At 39.7% G+C, this 17,237-nt stretch overlaps 1 long non-coding RNA gene across 3 annotated transcripts; it reads left to right on the top strand.

Annotated features, from left to right (window-relative positions):
• Positions 1-5,527: 5,527 nt before the first annotated feature.
• Positions 5,528-15,437, top strand: LOC135250556 (uncharacterized). 3 transcript variants are annotated; one of them, XR_010328950.1, is made up of 4 exons: positions 5,528-7,755; positions 8,117-8,214; positions 8,749-8,823; positions 11,288-15,437. It is a non-coding gene; the product is annotated as an uncharacterized LOC135250556 (long non-coding RNA). The 3 variants fall into 3 exon arrangements; XR_010328949.1 differs by having other exon boundaries at positions 8,117-8,823; XR_010328948.1 differs by having other exon boundaries at positions 5,528-8,823.
• The last annotated feature ends 1,800 nt before the right edge of the window (positions 15,438-17,237 follow it).

Here is a 17,237-nt window from a genome sequence, read left to right as displayed (position 1 = left end):
ATGTTATCTGTGATCTGCCTTTGATCTAACAATAAACTACTGTGCACTATAGTGCTATAGTTGGGCCACTGTATGCTTATCATGCAGCTCAAGGTTTGTTTTTAATTGTGATGCTGTGATGCTTTCATCTTGAGCCTCACTGGATATGACAGATAAATTATCTTGATGTGTGTGTGTGTGTGTGTGTGTGTGTGTGTATATGGGTGTACGTGTACGTGTGTGTGCGTGTGTGTGTGCATAGGTGTGTGTGTGTGTGTGTAAACAGCTATTTTATTGTAGGGATCTGTTTCATGTTCTGTGTACTTGTAATCTCTGTGTATTTTACTGCTTTAATACAGACACTTCTGTATTAAAGCAGTAAAGTTTATATCTGTATTTTTATTTCACCCTGCTATTTATTTACTCAATGATCTTTATCTGCCCAGGTAAGTCACTGAGTGAGAATATTTTCTCTTTTTAGATAATGGCCGGGGTGTAAGTATGAGAAGGCTGGTGACATGCAGAGTTGTAGTACATTCAGCTTCAATTCAGTCAATTGAGGACATGAACTGAAATTCAGATAATGAACTGGAAAAAAAATGTTCATAATTTCTCAGATGGGTTTATCAGCTCATTTCTCAAATTAACTAAATTGAAAAGGAATTGACCGCAACAGTTTTGACATCCAATATGAAGTTTGTGCAATCAAAAGAAACACACATAGATTAAAAAATGTTCCATGCAAAAATGACACAAAATGAAAATATATGGCATGAGCTTAGTTTAATTGGATGCTGAAGTTGTACCTGTTGCTCCGGGCTTGTGGACCAACCCTATATTTGGATTAAGATGGCGGTGTGTCACAGTAAAAGGACCAAGTGCTCCTGTGTTGTAACAGTTCTGGTACCTCTCAAAACCTGCCTTTTATTTTCCAATGTGAGCTGCTTAAGCCTGTTCCCAGACTAATCCGGACCACCAGAACAGGGGCAGGAATCGCTTTAATTCCCCCTCACCTCACCCCCTCACCCGATTCCTTTGTAACTTATCTGTCTTCTCTCACGCTGGTTTATAAGTGGATTTGCACTGTACAAATTTGTACAGACCGTACTTTTTTGCACGTATTATCCCATTACTTTGATTGTTTTGTCTTTCAGTCCATAATATATTTCAGAACCCCCCCCCCAAAGCATTTTCACATTAATTATTTTCTATACATGATTCTAATATTGCACTTCCCTATTTTCAGGGAATATATATTTTATTTTAGATGCTGCGGTATTGCTAGTTTATTGGCAGAGATTCAATTCCAGAAAGTGCCGCAGCAAAGACTGTGTGTCTACAGACACCAGCTGTCATGCTGAAAATGTTAATCACCATGGTTTTCAGAAGACATTTGTTATTGTGCCATCTTATCAAATAAACAAACTGGTCTCAATTAACTGGATTGCTTTTAAATCAGATAACTATATTATGTCCATTATTCAGTATTCTTGGCTCTACACCAATACCATCATATAATAAGCATAGTTTTTTTTTGCATATTTGTCATGCTGTGTGATCTTTCACAACCCTGAAATAATGAAAAAGATGGCACTACGCTCTGAGAAAGGAAAAGAAAATATGTCATAGATTATTGAGCCAACTACTAAATTACTTGTCACTGGCAAGTTGTGCATCGGTGTGAATTGCTTCTTTTTAATTCTATATGTGCTCAAGGGGAACTGTCACAAAAGACTGATGCTTTTAATTCCACCAGAAAAGAAACAATATCCTATATGCAATGATATGAGAAGTCTGAGTGGGGTTTGAGTGAGGAATTGCATGCACATTTTTGTGTCTTGTCAATCATTGTGTGAACGATGAGCTTCTGGCTTGCAAATAAACTAAACTATCATATTATATAACATACTATTCTAAATTACCATAAAATACAGAGTTTTTAATTATATATATATAGCTGTACAGCACCTTTCCCAATCCCAAGTATGCTTTATACTCATATAGAACAGTACAGTACAAGGCCAGAAAACAGTCAACAATACAGTATGCAAAAACATAGTCCAGACAGCTGAAACAGGACAAGTATACAGAGTAATAGACTAAGGGGAAAATCTAGAAAACAAAAACATGAAACACAGAAGAAGACAAGAAGGCTGTAGGGTATAGTGAAAAGATAGGATGATTGCTTTTTTTGCACTTCTTTCTTTGTCTGATACCCATATCAAGCATTTATGTTTAGACTGGTGTCACAGTGAGGTATTATTAGTCATTGCCTGTTATGTAACTGTTCATAGAACTAGCCTGCAGACTGGCATGTGAGAGCAAGAGAAGCAGTTTATAAAGCTCCACAGCCTTTTCAATTTGCTGAAGAGTTTTTCTTGATATGGAATAATGCCTGGTAACCTGATAACAGGCCAGAAACACGTAAAGTAAAATGTCTTTATTTATTGGGCATATCAAAAAATGTAGAAAGCACATTTTAGAATGGCAGGACAACTGACCAGTTATTTTTGTATTCTCTCAACACCTGATCCTCTTGTCTGTTTCACCTCAACTGTCTGCAAGAGGGCTTTGCCCATTTGCAAAATGCTGACAGGCTTGGCAGTATTGCTGACAGGGAACCTCTAGTGGAACATTGTATGCTTTTTTACTGGATGAATGACACAGTCCTGTCCCCTTCTTAAAGGCATTGGTGTTGAATGTGGCATTGAAAAGTCCTCCGTAACCTTTCTCCCATTTCCACATACACGTTTTTTGATCAGTCCTAGATTGCAGATAGGGGAAGAATTTTTCTTCCTTTTGGGCAAATGAAAGAACGTAATTCAGAAAAGTGAATGGGGTCAAACGTTGACTTATCTCCAAATAGCAAAGTTCTGCAGTATTTATGTGACATTTGAATTGTGAACATCAAGCAGCTGTGTGTATGGTATTGATAAGATCGTGCAGAACCTTCCCTGTGTTTGGCAGTGTTTGACTTTTTCAGCCAAATCTCCTGTATGTGTGTATGTGCATGCACGTGTGTATGCACGTGCCAGTGTTTGTGTGCATGTGTGTTTGCACAATATGCATGCATGTGTTGATGTGCGCATTTGCATGTTATCTGTGTGTACATGTGCATTTGACAGTATGTGTGCATGCATTTGTACAGGTGACTTTTTTCATTGTAAAGCTACAACCAGTCAACTGTTGATTAATCAGATCAGCCATTTTGGCTCCAGTCTGTACTAGCCTGGTTTAAGCTCTACGGCAAAAGGGCTTAAAGAAAAGCAGTCTTTCTGGAGACTGATGAAGGGTTAAATGTGGCATCCAAGGTCTGATGAACATAATTGGCCTCTTAAGGATCGACATCCACGGCTCCACATATAAAGTAAATGCATGTGCAGTGAGAGTTTCCGGCTAAGAATAGACAGTGGCCCCTGTCAGGCGAGATAAAGGAGGTAGTGAGTGAGTGAGAGAGCTGAAGTGTGTGTGCGCCCGTGTGTGTTTGTGCACGTACCTCGCAGTGCGCTGCGTGCTTCCTTTGATGCCCTCTCTGGGGAGTTATCTGTCGAGTCACGACTGCAGCAGACGCGCAGGCTGCTCCCGTCTCTCTGCATCCTCCCGCTGACCCTGCACGCTGCTTCCAGCCAGGCGCGGAGATACGCGCCCAAATGCCCAGGCTCCAGCCATCACAATCACCTGGCATTGTTTAATGTATCACACACACACACACACACACACACACATGCATGCACACACACACACACACACACACGCACGCACACACACACATACACACACACACATGCACACGCACACACACACACACATGCGCGCGCACACACACATACACACACACACATGCGCACACACACACACACACACACGCACGCACACACATACACACACACATGCGCACTCACACACACACATACACGCACACACTGAAATGGAATCTCTGTATTATCTTCAGGCTTAAGTGATGCTTTTGACATATGCTGCAAAAGTGCAGGCAATGTGCAAATGGATGCAGAAAGGAAATATTTTACTTGAATGTTTTCCCTATTTTAAAATGTTTATGAATACAAATGCATTCAAATGCATATGTTTTCTAAATTCAACCGAAATGGTAACTTTGTCAGACAGATATAGCGAAACCATCAATCAAAAATCAGATTGAGCTCAATATGGTTCTTTTACTGATTTAGTTTTTTCCTCCCAAATGAGCGTGAGGGAGGAATTTGAGAAACGCTCAGAGCTTGAGGCCCAGTAGAGACCTGCAGTCTGTTTGGCTGTCGGTCTGTCACCATTCTTTTCCGCTGGTGGACAGTTAAGGGGAAGTAGGGTCATCTGGAAAAAGAATGATGAATAGTTGGTGACCAGCACAACCACTAGTGGGACTCTGAAATCAACCAGCCCCCAATTTTCTTTAGATTGCTCTCACTGTGTTAGAGCTCCTTGGAGGTTTTAATGCTTGTAATTGTACTGTAATTGTTAGGGAATGTGCTCTACTTAGCGTCCGTAAAGTTTGTCACACAGTAGGTACTCATTACCTTGTTCAGAAACTGTTGCAAATAATTAGTCAAGGAGACAAAGTTATACACCCAAATACAGGGTGAGTTAAACGGTTTTTACACCTGTTCGCAAAGGCATTTTATAGAAGCAGTGCAATTTGAGTGCTTTGCTCAAATGTACAATAGCGTTGTAGTCATTTCCATCCAGGAGATTATATAGCCATCTTGTAAAAAACATCCTTAATACTAGGTTACTTGTCCTGTTATGGCACTGCACTGGTGCATGGATAGGTCTCACTGGCTGGTTTTAAATGAAGACTGTTCCAGTGTAGACTGTGGAGGGCATAATTGGCTGTGGTGTCACCAAGGGAGGGATGAATTACATGCAGCAAGATGACTGTGTCTCATCGCTTACCAGAAACCCAATACCCCCCCGCCTCCCCCCAACCTCACCCCACCCCTTCTTGGTCGATCGGGTGCTTACAGTCTACCTACACAATCTGCACATGAATGCCTTCCTCCATCTCATTGTCTATGGACTGTGAAGTGAAAAGGAACAACAGCTTAAAGGTGAGCTGGTGCTTGCTTGTGCCCCTAAATTGACAGAGGAGGTGGTAGCAATGAGCATGAGCACAACTGGCCTGTCCTGGTAGCTACTTATAATTTCCTTATTTTAAAGGGTGTGTTTGCAGTTCCATGTGTTTCTGTGCCTGTCAGTTAACTCGATTACTCAATCTCATTTTTTTCTTGCAGCTAGAGAATGTCCCAGGGCTTTGAACACAAAGTACATGAACGTCACCTATTATAGTCACTGGGCCATTGTGAAATGAACGCCCTCTCAGAAACAACTTCGACCTTGAAATATTTGTTCTTGCGCTCACATAAAATGCTGCTCATTTCTCCTTCAGCATAGAAATGAGAATGTGTGTTCAGGGAGAAGAAAAAAGGGAAAGCGTTCCTCTGTGTTAATGCTCGATTGTTTTCCACCCTCCCCCACCTTCACGCAACTGGCAAAGCCTCGTGACTAGAAGGCTCACCCTATTGATTCTCAGAGCTCTGACGCTGGCTGTAGTATCCATGGGGGGGGGGGCGAGGGAATCGCCGCAGTGACCTGCTGCTTCCCCTTAGCGACCAAAGAAGAGTGCTCCCTTTCCACTGCAACTGAACAGTTTATACAGCTAATGTTGGGCATTGCTACAGTGACAGCTCTGCAGGGTAATCGGTCAAGGAAAGCTTTAGTGCAACAATAAGTGAAAGGTGAATGAACAAGAGAAAAGGAGAGAATAATAAAAGGGGTGAGAAACGTTTGACATTTAAAAGCATTTTATTTAACCATTTTTTTTCAAAAGAGCAGAGAGGGAGAAGGAGAATGTGTGCGTATGTGTGTGTGTGTGTGAGAGAGAGAGAGAGAGAGAAAGAAAGAGAGAGAGACACATGCACACCCACACTCACACACACACCCATCAACTACACACACACACACACCCACCTACACACCCCTCCCCCACACACACACACACCCACACACACACACACACACACAAGCACACCCTCCACTTCCTGAGGATGCCGGAGCACTGTGTTACAGTTACAGTTATATCTGCAGGGATGAGTCATGGCCGTCCTGCAGGAGCAGACTGCCCGGGCAGACAGCTGCCATCTGCTTATCAGCAGCCAGCATTCCCGCTCTGTCGCCAGGGGGGTGTGTGTTCCCGTACTGACACAATGGGGCGGCGGGCCTTCTGCTGCCTGGAAATCTCCACTCCAGGAGCCCCTACGTTTCTGGGCTGGAGACTGCTAATGATAATGGAATATACTGTAATTGTATTGAAACAAAAAAATATCTTAAAATAAATGTTTTAGCAGATGCTGCGTTATATTTACATATACATGTTTTACATAAAACAGTGTAAGTTAACAATAGAAGGCTACTAGCTTTCCACGGAAGGATGCATCAGCGCAAAAAATCTTCAAAAAATATCCAAGGCAGTCTCACCCCCAAGTTGGTAGGTTAAGTAAAAAGCTAAATTTATGAACTCAGTAAAACAGTGGAGCGCTGCCAGCCTCATATTGCGGTATGTTTCATTTCCATATGGATTAAAGTCAGCCAGGCTGAGACTGTGGCTCACCAGAGGAGGCCTCAGGTAGACCCCATCTCTGTGACCGGTGACCTCATCACGAATGCTGTATATCTGTGCCGACGGCCACGCAGTAGGGGAGAGACATATTTCATATCCTGGTGGTAACAATGCCATGTACTGTTCATCACAATAGCCTCAGCAGCAAGACCTGCCTTTGTCCTATTGTGTCCCCAGAGTTCACCATGCAGGAGCCTCACCATGGATACCCATGCAGATATTCTGAAGGTCATGTGATTGTGAAGCACAGGGCTATTTTCGGCCAGCGGGATACTGTGGGGCTTTGCAGTTCTTAAGGTGCTTTCCTTCCATTTACATATTTTATTTCCCCCAAACCTCCCTGTGTCTCCTTACATTTTCAGAGGAAAACCTTGTCTCTCAGGTTTCTTCTGGTTTTTTAATGCATTTACTCATCCAACCTGATTGGATTTTCTTTCACTTTAAACCTGGATTGGGGAAGCCTTTCAGGTTTTCAAAGAAAATTCAGTGGGCATAAAGTGTAAGACACAACTGTATAAACTACACCGTGACTCTACGTTTAAACATAAATTCTAGAGCATGGGAATGAAAACTGAGACTATTTGTGTGTTGCACTGCATGACTGCTTCTGAACATGCACAGCACCCTGTTGTAATGTGTTAGCCAATAGGTTTTATCTGATTGGCATACTTTCCAGTCCAGCAGGAACTGCACATTTATTTCTGATGTAATGCATGTTTCCCTCCCTGCACTGAAGACTACGACTCAAACCTGAATGATAGAACAGCATGTCTTGCCATGAAATCCATATCCACAGTTTAACAGAAAGGGGCCTGGCCTACTCAGGATGTGATGTCATAAAACAGCAGCACCGGATCCCTCTTCCAGATGACACTCTGTGTCATCATCACGCAAACTCAGGCTTTGTAAACATTTGCAGGCAAGCAGGGGAATCTGGGGAGACTGAAATGTGCTCGTTTAATCCCAGGCGGCTTTGTTTCCATGGTGCCCTGTTCAGCGCCCTTTGTGACAAGATTCTTGAGAACCACATCATGCCTCCTGGTGTTTCTGAAACCCAAGAGCAGCACCATCCTTCTGTATCGTCCTCTATAAAGGGTGTCTGGATGGTTGTCTGGATTTGTGACTTTGTGAAGGCAGCAACACAAGTAAAATTATACCTTTAATTTTCTGCGTTAATGGTTATGTGTGTATGGTTATGACCGAAGTGTTTGTATTGTGAAGGCCTAGCCTTAATGTTATTGTGCGTAGCATGTATTGAGCTCAGAGACATTAGTGATTGTGTGAATGGCTGTTTAGGACATGTGATGTCAGCTTCAAATTTACCATGAATTGATCATTTTCATTTCAAGTTTTCATAATTATTTCATTTCTCATGAATATTTATAATTATTATTTATCGTTTTTCTATACCAGCTCAATTAATTCATTAATTCAGTATAGTCATTTGGGTTAAAATGTGTTAGGTTTAATATTAATAATATTAATATAATATGTGTTCTCATTAAGATTACTTGGTTGAGATGAGCTTGTGACTACTGTGCCTGATAACACCATCAATTTGCCTCACCAAGGACAGTATAAAACCATTGTTCACCAGAATGCAGGTTAGTACAAGACCCATTTTGATGATCCTGTAGGTTCACAGTACACAATAAAATATTTAGTGTTAAATCAATCTGAGTGCACTTGATTCCTCTTGGACTCATACAGATTAAAAAAAAATTGTGTAGGTTGTGATGTTTTAAGTGCCTGTTGACATTTAAAATAAAAGCATGAAAATGTCCTAGTCCTGGTGGCCAGCTGGGGTGTGTGGGGGTAATTTAATTAGTTTTGAGGTACTTTCCTTTCTGAATAATAGTGAAATAGCGATGCCACTGCTGTGTATTCATTTAGAGCTGTTATTTTAGGGTGTAGTGTTTCTCAGGTGTTGTGGGTTGGTCACATATTGTAGCCATCTTGCATAGAGTAATTGTTACCCTGAACACCAGCTGCCTTCAGTGTGTCTTTAAAAATATATATATTTTACTGCATCATTAAATTGTCTGTTTCCTTAAACTTGTCTCTGTCTGCATTTTTTGCTGCTAAAGTTTCCCTCCAGATTTCTCTCTCATTATTTTACTCATACCGCCATCATACAGGAGACTTCAAACCAACGGCAGTCTGCTCTCCTTCATTTGGATCAAACCAAACAGCGCTCCCTCAAAGAAAAATGGGTATGTCTTCATTTATGCCCAACACAGGCTTACTCCTCACTCACTGTGTTTTTTTAAAAGACAGTTCTTTTTTGTTCTTAAATTGGTGTCCCTGTGTGTGGGGTATAGCGAGTTGCTAGAAGTTTGCGTAATCACTCTAGAGTATGTTGTATGTCATATTATTGTGCAGATATTGTGTCATTGAAAACATGTCATAATAACACTTTAACATCCAGTAACAATCGGGATGTAGAAAGTGGGTCTAGCATTTCCCTTCAGGGTCCCAACCTCATTTTCACATATATCACCCTGGATCCATCCAAGCGCTGTTCACTATTACAAACTGTTTGTTGACTCTGTCTGATAAAATGGAGGGCAGTCCTCACCCAAATCCCTAAAGGATGTGTCCCTCCCCTGGGCTATGCCAGTGATAAAAATGTGCATTAGTTGAGTTCACGATGTTTGTGAAACATTAATTAGCCATGGTAATTAACTTTGGGCAACAAAGTCCTTTCCTATTGCATTGTCGACTTACTTTATGCTCATTATTCAACTTACTCACACCCTGAAACTCCTTACAGTATATATTTGTGTGACTAGACACGTTCTTTAAGGAGAATGCTAGCATTGCTATGTTTCCTTATACTGTTGATTGATAGAAACTGAAGTGTCTGTCGTCTTCACTGATGATACAGATTTCACTAAAATGGACAAAATAACAGGGGCAGCGATTTTCACTGCTGATTACCAACACATAGTTTTTCAGTATGTTAAAACACAAGCAATGCATATAATACCCAAGAAAAATAAACCAGCTAAATGTCTTTTTTTTAGAAGATTAGCGAGCATTTTGGTAAATAGAACGAAAGTTCGAATATTCCTGACATACTCAGGGTGGGCAAAAGTGTAATGTAATGGTCAGCAAAGAGGACTGGCAACTCTAATTGTATGGGTTCAATTCTGCAGTAGGGCAGTATTGTTATACTCTCGAACAATGTACTTACAACTATAAAAGTGGATTGCAGACAATCTGAGTAAGGTGCTCTGTATTAGAGCATTCAAAAAAATGTTAAAGGTAGTGTACATCAGCCTCTTACTTGCATTTTAATATTTAAATTCCACAACCACCTGTTTAGAATCTTGACATATACAGTTCAATGGTCTAAAATTTTACATTTTCAGCTTTCCATTTAACATTCAGCGCTGCATAATAGCCTCTACAACAGAGAATCATTTCTTTCATATAATTCAACATTCAGTTCCTTTTATGTAATGGCTGTATATTCTGGACTTAAGGGCCTGTATCTCTTGAATAGCTGCACAAGAGCATTGTGGGTTATTGTAAGTGGTCACTCATCACAGCCATGATTGGGAGTGCTGTGCACGTCTTAGCAGCCATCAAAACAGAAGCATTTGCATGCAAGTGTGCAAGAGTGTTTAAGTTAACCTTGAACAACTGGAAAGGCTCTTTCAAGGGCTACTTAGCTCTAGCTTCCATTTATTACGGCTATTGTGTAAGGCCTATCCTCTCTAGCCAATTCCTGGCACTTCTAATGGAAAACACAGAGGGCACTTTGAGGTACTTATTTATTTATTTATTTATTTATTTATTTATTTATTTATTTATTTATTTATAAAAGCTCCAGTGTTCTTCTGTATGTTCCCTGGATGTGGGCTACACAGGCAGGCCAAATTACTGATTAAATACATGTCAAAATTACAATGAACAATTTTAATGGTTCTGCTGTTTATAATAGCAATTATCCTGTGTCTACATAACAACATATTTCTTGTTACTAACTTTCTCTCTTTGTTGGCTCTTTGTCCTTTCCGCCATGATGATGATACACTTGTACCCCCTTTAACATAATCGAAGACAGGATCTCACTATCAGCTGCTGCTAAAATGGATCCTTTTATACTCCTAAACCCAACAGACTGGCCAATTTGTTTCTGTTACAAGGGCAGAATCTTGCTCACAAATGTCTAAATTTGTTCCCCTCCTGCTCAGAAATTCCTCCACCCTGGCCTTTTTCACTAATAAATTTTACTGTTTTCTTGTATGTTATTATCCGTACAGCTGTGCGCTTGTTTGCTACAACTGCCTAAACATTTGACTCAGCTTCATCTTTAAGAGTATTTCACTACACCATTTCCCATTTTAGATTTCCTGTTGCTTTGTTTAATATCTGTTGCTATTTAAAGCATGAAATGGAACAATCAAAGAACATCAGGAGTGAATGAGTGTGAAGATTTCACAATGCATATTTTGATTGTGTAATGTACTACAGATCTATTTTTATCATTGTATGGCTTCTCATTAACGAGAAAGATTCAGTCACAATGTTGGAGATGATTTCTCATTGTTGGAGATGATTATCAAATAAAATGATAATCTCGTTTAGAATGTATTAGAATGCAGCAACAGGCTCCGTACAATGGAGGTAATTGTTTCCTTTTTTCTTCCCTTTTTTCCATTTGGCCAGCCTGCAACCTGAGCCTTTTAAAGCAGGCAACAATGAGTTTCTGCTGTATGCTCCCACAAACAATAGGCCCCTTTATTGCCACAATCTCCCAGCTAAAATCCACAAGGCAAAACCCTTTCTCCTTGCTGTGTTCCCGGCGGAGCGCGGTGACTGAGCTGCGGTCAGGATCTTGCGCAGGCCTGGAGGTTTATGGAACAGAGGCTTCAAGGACATTCTCAGGGAGTGTGGCATTGGGTAGTTAGCCTAAGGTAGCATTCTCCATTTGTGCACTTTACTGCAGCAATTAAACATTTACAGCATAAATCTCAAGGTCCCTAACAAAGTACAGGAATTATAAGTCAGAAGGAATTTTCATTTCTCCCAGTCCTTCACAGTTGTTCCCAGGCCGACCGAATGAACAAATAGCTGGGCACACACTGGTAATGCATTCATTGTGTAACAATTAGGGAGTAAAGTGCTTCAGTGCTCTCTCAAACGGTGTTAAGGATATTTCTGATAAGTGTGTGGACTTTGCTACGTTCAGCTTTATTGTTTGCACTTGCTGCTTGATTGAACAGACATAATCTTAAAGTGCGCACTAGTGCGTGTAGCTTGCAACCTTGGCTTGGTCAGAGCACCACTATGCTTAACTAATGATCAACTAATGATGGTTTCTCAGTAACCTTCATGTCCTTCTTAGGCCTTTCCAAATTGTGACTTTCCTGCGATTAGCAACTGAGTAAGTTCACTCGATTGTCAACAATGTTAGTTTTGCTTTTCAGAGGAAAAACCAAGCCCCTTACTTTTGTACAACAGTGTGCAATAACCTTAAATATTACGCAATGGCAGGCTATAGCATTTGTGGGTCAATCAATCATGCTTTTCAGCCTGTTGTAAGCTTCAGCTATAAACTCTGGAAATGCCACCTGACTACAACACACATACACACACACACACAGTCACATACATACACACACCTACACACACACACACACACACACACACACAGGACCTTAAGCTGGCCAGTTTCCAAGGTCAAATAATACTACCAAACAATGGCACTGCCATTGAAGACCCAGAAGCACAGTGCAGTACAGTTCTAACCTGAGACTGCCTGTTCTCAGAGATTGAGCACATTATCAACATGTCTATTGTCTGTGACACAAGCATTAAGCACTGCCAGCATTGTAAGAAGCAATCCAGTAGTCTCTGCATGATGCATTGTGTCGCACCTCTAATAGGTCTAATAGGTTTTTTGAAATAATTTACAGCAAGGCTTAGAATTGAAATTAATTTATTAAGAAATCCCCACTGAATATTATATTCTATAATAGTTTTCATACCATTCAAGTAAATCACTGAAAGATCACAAGCACTGCAGCAAGCTTCCAAAGTTGTGCAGTTTGTCCAAAGTTGGCAAAGTTACATAATCTCAAAAGCTAATTCATCATGATAAGCGAACTGATTAAAGTGAATACGCTGTAGGTTCTTGTTTTATGTTAGCTGAATATGGCTGTCATCCCCAGTAAGAAGTAGCCATGGGCTTGTGGGGACATCTGCACCTCTGCACCTTGAACTGATGCAATTGTTGTACGTCGCTCTGGACGAGCGTCTGCTAAATGCCTGTAATGTAATGTAATGTAATGCATGGTAATTGTGGGATCTTTCAGGACATTCCCAGAACAGGTATGTGAAGCTGTCTAGTGAATTCAGATTATCAAGTACCAGCTACAAGGTGTATTGTAATATCTTTCATTTTTAAGTGGATATAAGAAATCAAACATATGACGAAACAAGTTTAACAAAATATGAAGTGGTGTATTCTAGGCAGTTTTGTTTTTTTCTTTTTGTTTTTAAAACAATCTGTTAATAATAACCTAGCATGTTCTTGTCACATTATCATTAGCTTGAACTGCTGAATTAACAACAATATTGACTGAATTCCCTTGAATGTGCCGCCAGTTTGCTTGTCATGAATGTTTTAATAGATAATCAGATTATTTGAATAATTAAAGGCTTTGAGAATGATCATTTTGAATTTAAGGAAGCCATAAACGTGAGTATCAGTAGAAAAATTCTTTTTGGGTTAAAATTTAATTTTTCACTGTGGCATTATTGTACCTGAATGTTATTATAAACATACACCATCTAATATTGCTTTCTTCCTTTCTCTTTTTCCCCTTCTCTCCATCACTTTATCCCTCTTCCTCTCTTTCTCACAGCATGTCCATGGCTTAAAATCCAGTAATAATAGACAGCGCCACAAATCTCTTCATAGCAATCATAATCAAGCAATATTACACTGTGGAGCACTTAAGCCTTCTTAACATTACCCACTGCGATGCAGTAAGTGTGTTCAAGGAATTATCTGGCATCTCCAAACACAACAGATGCCCTTATTATTACTAGAAAAATGTGTAGTCGTGTGCTTGTGTCTTGATTTGATTCAGGTTTATAACATGCGGTCAGTTAGATGACCTTCTCAAAGGTACTTTTTGTGTGCATGTAAAAATCTGAAAGGACTTTAAATGTGCATTTTTCTTGAAGTAGGAATAATTCAATTCTCCAACAGTGGCTTGGACCACTTACAGTATGTTGGGTTGTCACATTCTGTCTGCTATATGTTTGAAGTGAGAGTGTGAAATCCAATAGTAAGAGTTTGCCAGGCCACTTGACACTTAAGCACAAGTCACTCCCTGGTTTGACTATACTGTTAAATTAAACATTTGAACCTGCTGGTTGTCAAACAAGTTTGGACAATTGCAATCAATCTAAACCTCAGATTAAATTACTTTTTTTGTCAGAACTGCGTTACAAGTTGGTAACACAGTATTTTAGTTTTTTTTTGTTTGTTTTTTTGACAGTCATGCCACATGAACCACCTGCCTGGAAACTAGGGACTGCGTGATTGATAGAAATGTATCCAAAAAAAAAAAAAAAACATGCATCTGTGTTTTGTTTAGTGTAAGCCAATTAGTTATACACACAAGCTTCTGAAATGATATATTTCCATGAATCATTGTCCAGCAAAATGTGAACAAAATGTTCAAATACATTCCATTGTTAAACACACAGAAGATAAGCACATTATTTACGTATCTCGGGTATATCTTGAAAATAGATTCACCACCACAGTCCCACAGAGTGTAAAATAAGATTTGTGTTTTCTGGATTAATTGTACTGAGAAAAAAATGTGTGATTTTCCAAAGGGGGGTCAAAATCCTTTCTGATCGCTAAGGATCAGAAAAATCTTAGATTCACATGTTTTTCTGGTGTCCCTTTGCTTTTATAAAATACACTACGAGGGTGCGACCGAAAGCGCTTACACTTAGCTTTAGAGCTAAGCTCTGGCTGTGTAGAGAAATAGACGGATATCCAGGAGGAGGTCTAGATCTCTCCAAATCCATGTCTCTGAAAAAACACTTTTGTATGATCATTTAAGCAAAATGGTCAGAAACACAGGATTAACCATATTTCAAAACTGTAAACACTGAGATGCAAACTGCAAGGCCTACACAATCATTGCTTTTCATTTTGATTACAATCCACTAGCAGTTCATTATTTAGCCATCAGCTTCTGCATTTGTCCAACATAATTTGAGTCCAAAATAATAAAGCTTCATTCCTTTGACACAAGAACAATAAAACCAGTCCTCGGCAGTACACAACAAGGTAATGAGAAGCCAGTGGTAATGGGAATAACACTTAACAATGATCTTTTACTGCAGTGGTGGCTAAAGAAGAGAATGATAAAGCAAGATAAAATGTGTTGTATACACAGAATAAAAATCAGGTTTACAGTATAGGTAGCGATAGAGGTTAGGTACATGATAAGCAGCTGCCAGTTTCCTGCTTTTTATTGACTTCCATGTCAATAATAAAGAACACAGTGCCCTCATAATGCAATGCCATCTAAAAAGCCTTTATCAGGAGTATACAATGCTCTGCACCAATGAAATCTGTGGAGACACAAGTCAATATCTATTGGCTAGTTTCAGAAATTAAATTTGTGCTTCACTAATGGTTAGTTATAAATACACATGCAATTAATCTGTTAAATATGTTTTCGAGAAATATTACTTTGGACCTTACATTTTTCCAAGACAATTTAAATTGCAAAAAACAAAAACAAAAACAAAAACAAATAAAATCATGATTCAGAACCCTAAATTCCACAGGGAGATCTATGCTGGTGAAGGATGAGAGACTCAGAGGGGTCACTCTATGCTATAAGGCTTTCTTCACTGTCGTCTGGACTCTGGAGAGGTGTTCCTTCTGGCACCCTGAATCCAGATGTCACTTTATGCCACGGTGACACATACGCGCATCAGTGTGTCAGCCTTCTCCCCAGTCCTGGTCACACCAGGCTGGGCGGTAACCTGGGATCACCGTCCCCCAACGGCTCTTTAACAGGGTCACAAGGTAGGCCTCTGTCTTGTGATGCATCCAGACACAGGACCAGATGACAAGACGCTACTGTTAGCAGTAGCTATTCCCCCCACTGGCCAGCTGCTAGGCTTCACTGAAGGGCCATGTTTCCACTGGGTGCTGTCCCTGTGGAAAGCATAGAGTCACTGCATTGCATTATGCCCTGTCTCCATTCATAAAACCCGTTCTGAAACAAAGCCAATGTCCATAAAGATGTGAACTGAACATCCCAAGCCTTGATAAGCCTGATAAGCCTTCTGTTATTTTCCGTCCTTTTCCTGTTCTCTCGGTCTGTTTATCTTTGTCACCTACCAAGAGCAAACCTACATGTAGCCCTGCCCTGCCACACCCTAGCTACAGCCAATGAATGATCGAGAAATATCAATACATTATTTAAAGTGGTAAGCAGGAAGATTGAGCACCCTTTTCTTTTGTTTCTTTTATAGGAGGGCTTTTTCTGTTATTTCGTTCAAGGACCATGATTTATAATGGAATTGCATCCACAATCGCATTCCCAGTAAAATTATCTGACTGTACCACTGAAACAGGCTGGTAATTTCTTCCATTTTAGATGCATGTGGAGATGTTATCATGACACAACAAATCGAATCACATGCAATGCTTTTCTCATTTCAATAATTAGCTGAAAAATATCTGTCAATGAAATCTGTAAAAAAAAAAAAAAAACATTGTGATAATGGTAATTATTTACACATTATTAGATATACAACACTCACAATAAAATAATCTTGGAGCAAAATCTTAGTACAACATGTACCATTAGGAACAGGCAAATGCTACATTCAGATAAGATGTACGTTGTGTTCATCAGTGTTTTCTAAACAAAATATCTAAACATATTCATCAACTTGTTATATTCTAAATAGAATAGTTAGATGATACATGTAATTACATCCATTCTTTCTGCAGGAGACGCTTAACATAAGGGTACATGACAAGAGTTTAATGTTGGGGGGGTGAGTTAGCATTTTATTTTTTTCTAACCTACAATATTTACATCTGTAACAGAATTGGACAAAGGCCGTGTGGTTATAGCTTCATTTAAAGTGATTAAACTTAAAAATAAAATTCAAGAAGTCAATCGGTAGAAAAAAAAAACTAATATTATACCTTTCATTATTGATATGCAAAAAAAGAATCCTGTCATTTTAATTGCTTATTGTCTGCATTCTTGATAAAACTGGGAGCATGAGGACATACAGTATGGACAGAGATGTTTCCTTTCCTCGTGGTTTGGAAAACCCCTGTTAACAATAGCAGAGAATTTATTGTGTCTAATTAATTTTCATTACCTTTATATAAATATCCTTCACAAATGAAGTCTTATTAGGAGCAGGATAAGTCAAACACAGTAGATAGTTCTGTTTTGAACTGAGAGCTGTTCAGGCTGTGAGCTGTGCAAGCATATGAAATAAATAAATAACTACATAGACCGGTGGTAACCATGGCAGCAGCCTCTCATAGGACATTCCCATTCGACCCTGTTGCTTTGATCTCTGGACAACCAGAGGAGCGTTACAT

The sequence above is a fragment of the Anguilla rostrata genome, chromosome 3, assembly GCF_018555375.3.
Source record: "Anguilla rostrata isolate EN2019 chromosome 3, ASM1855537v3, whole genome shotgun sequence".
Lineage (NCBI taxonomy): Eukaryota > Metazoa > Chordata > Actinopteri > Anguilliformes > Anguillidae > Anguilla > Anguilla rostrata.
The sequence above is the reverse complement of the archived record's forward strand: the minus strand, read 5'-3'. Positions and strand labels throughout refer to the sequence as shown.